Genomic DNA, 3,612 nt, shown 5'->3' with positions numbered 1-3,612 from the left:
CACGCCGGGCGAAGTGCTTAGGGGTATTTCGTCTGTCTTTACGTTCTGAGTTCAAATTCCGCCGAGGTCGACTTTGCCTTTCATCCTTTCGGGGTCGATTAAGTAAGTACCAGTTACACACTGGGTCGATGTAATCGACTTAATCCGTTTGTCTGTCCTTGTTTGCCCCTCTATGTTTAGCCCCTTGTGGGCAATAGAGAAATAAGAATCGTTAGCATGCCGGGCGATATGCTTAGCGTATATCGTCTGTCTTTAAATGCCGCGAGGTCGACTTCGCCTTTCATCCTTTCGGGGCCGATAAATTAAGTACCAGTTGCGTACTGGAGTAGATCTAATCGACTGGTCCCCTGCCCCAAAATTTCGGGCCTTGTGCCTAGAGTAGAAAAGAATATAAGCAGCATTGTATAAGGCGGCGAGCTGGGAGAAACATTAGCATGCTGGCAGAATCGTTAGCACCCCGGGCAAAATACTTAGCGGTAGTTCGCCTGCCGTTATGTTCTGAGACGTTTGAACCTGTAAAGGCTTTTCACTGCATCTATGCGGCGGTTGTTCGACCTCCTAGAAATAACAGTTAAATCACCATTGCCAATATACAAAATGAGGGATGGCCCCGACTGGACGGTCTTTGATCATAGGTCTGATTGACCAGAGCCGAGCATGAGGCTAAACAACATTATATTTTCTCTGAAGTGAAACTAAGGTAGGATTGTTCTTTCCAGATACCATAAGGTTCAGGAGACGAGTAAATCACTTTTAGGGGTTTTAGCTCTTTCTTTGCATTTTGTTTGGGTTCACAGCATCCTTTATTTTCATACTGTTTCGCTCAGATTCCTACCCTTATTCAGTTCCCGTTTCCTCCTCATCTCCTCACTGTCAAACAGTTCACTGATATTGCTACACAGCTACTCGTAGCTTAGCCGATTCTTTTCTAGAAGAGAAGATCTTGACTTCTAGGTCGTCGTCGGCTTCTGATGCACTGAAGGCGCGGCGATTTTGCTTGTTTTTACTTTGGGCATTCCAAGGACTACGATCGATGGTGCTCTAAACCAGTGCTACGAGCCATCTGCGAGCCATCAGCTACCGGTACGCGGCGAGTTTTCAGAAAAGAGTTTCCAGAAAAAAAGGTGAGTTTTCAGTAGAATGTAAAGAATATTTTATGTAAAGTAAAAAAAATGTCTAGATCATCTATAATAAAAACATTGTTATTATAATCGTTTTCTGAGTCACTTTCACTCGCACTAGACTCGCGTACACCACCGCTTGTAGACGCAATCACCAATTCACAAGCACTCGTAGACGGACTTGTAGAGTTCTTTTTAAAAATATGTCTACAGTTGTTTGCTTAGAAGAAACTTTTTTTTTTCTTTCGCTCCCTATACATTTCTAAGTAACACGCAGAAGCATTTGTTATGGTAGTAGAAACTTTTGAACATCGTTCAAAATTTTAACCTTGTGCTTGAAAACTAAAACTCGTAAACCTGGGGACTCGTAAAGTGAGGTAATACTGCATACACAAAAAATGGCTAAGGGTGAATCTTTCTTCTATTTTAAGCTTATGAGGGAGACGGTCAACTATTCTGAAGGTCTTTGTTGATAAAAAAAAAACATGCCCCAACCCGTTTTTATAAGATATTCGAAGAAGAAAATATTTGTAAAAACATCTGCGTCCATCGCTAATAACAAAAATGAAGGTGTGAGCTAAGTGGTTAGGGTGTTCAGCTCACAATCGTAAGAGCATGAGTTCGATTCTCGGAGGCGCGTTGTGTCCTTGAGCAAGGTACTTTATTTCATGTTGCTCTAGTCCATTCAACTAGTAAAAATAAGTTGTACCTGTAATTCAAAAGGCCCAGCCTTGTCACATTCTGTGTCACGTTGAATTTCCCTGAGGACTACATTAAGGGCACGCATTTCTATGGGGTGCTCTACCTCTTGCACGTTAATTTCACGACTCCGTTGATAGGATCAACTGGAACTTTCGTCGTCGTAACCGACGGAGAGCTAGTTTTAACAACTAAACCAACAGTAATTGTTTCTAATTTAGAAGGTGCAAAGCTATCGATTTTGAAAGATGCAAAGCTATCGATTTTGAAAGATGCAAAGGCATCGATTTTGAAGGGAGGAGATTTGTCCCCTATATCGATCCCCGTACTTATTTGGTACTTTGTTTCATCAATCCACGGAAGGATTATCAACGGAAGTTGATTTCAGTGGGACTGAAAGAACTGCTGCAAGATCGGTCCTTTTATTTGCTACGACGACCCAATTATTCATAAAAGAAAATATATTTATTTCTTTATTACCCACAGGGGGATAAACATAGAGGGGGAAAAACAAGGACAAACAATGGGATTAAGTCGATTCAGTGGGACTGAACCCGGAACCATGTGGTTGGTAAGCAAGCTTCTTACCACACAGCTACTCCTGCAACACAAGTCCAATAGTAACAATAATGATAATGAATATTAGGATCTAGCAAGACAGATGAAGAGATCGAGGCAATTGTTCCTGTGGCAACCGGTGCATTTGACAAGCACCCAAACTCCTTGAATGGCTGAAGGATTTCGACATTCGGACTCGTATTGTCGGCGGGCAAGAAATTGTCATCCTATATTGTATAACAATCGTAAGAGAGATTATTGAGATTTGCAATGAGTTGTCACCAAACCTCAGGTTAGCATCCCCGTTGATTAAATTAGCATGTAATAGATTTCGAATAATAATAATAATAATAATAATAATAATAATAATAATAATAATAATAATAATAATAATAATAATAATAATAATAATAATAATGATAATAATAATAATGATAATAATAATGATAATAATAATGATAATAATAATAATAATAATAATAATAATAATAATAATAATAATAATAATAATAATGATAATAATAATGATAATAATAATAATAATAATAATAATAATAATAATAATAATAATAATGATAATAATAATAATAAGGTAAGTATTATCTGTCTGAGGTCCTTGTTGTAACTTGACAGATGACTAAAGACTACGGTGCATTTTTACCTACACTGTGTTACGAAGGAATAATAATAATAATAATTTATTCTTTTATTGACCACAAGGGCTAATAGGAATATACATAAAAGGACATGCAACAACAAAAGACAACATAAGACGAGACAAAGGGTTTTCCGCATGTAAACAATAAAATAATTCTCCAACAAATAATGCCCCGATGCAGTACCAGGCACTGGCTGTCATAGCTTCTGATCTTAATTGATTGGAAGTGTTATCATGGACATGTTTTGTCTTGATATAAAAGATGGGCTACAACAAATATTTTGCTCAATACCACAGATTTGCTTGTCAGTTGTTTGACCTTAACCAGTTGAGCATGTCCCTTGGTGGCTGACAATATGTGCATCTCTGATCACAAGCAGAAGTAGTTGGGGAGCATCATAGCTATGTGTTGAGAGGAGTTCTTTGGGGTTCGAATAACTCACCTCTGGAAACGGATGTTTTGATCAACATCCTTAAACAACCCTTATTCAGGGACCTTTTGAGCGGGATGGCCTGCTAGACCTGAGGAAAATTATAACTGGGCCCCACCTGCAAAGTCACGCGTTGTTTATCTTG

This window comes from Octopus bimaculoides, chromosome 6 (assembly GCF_046866305.1).
Source record: "Octopus bimaculoides isolate indiv1 chromosome 6, ASM4686630v1, whole genome shotgun sequence".
NCBI classification, from domain to species: domain Eukaryota; kingdom Metazoa; phylum Mollusca; class Cephalopoda; order Octopoda; family Octopodidae; genus Octopus; species Octopus bimaculoides.
This window is presented reverse-complemented; position numbering follows the sequence as displayed.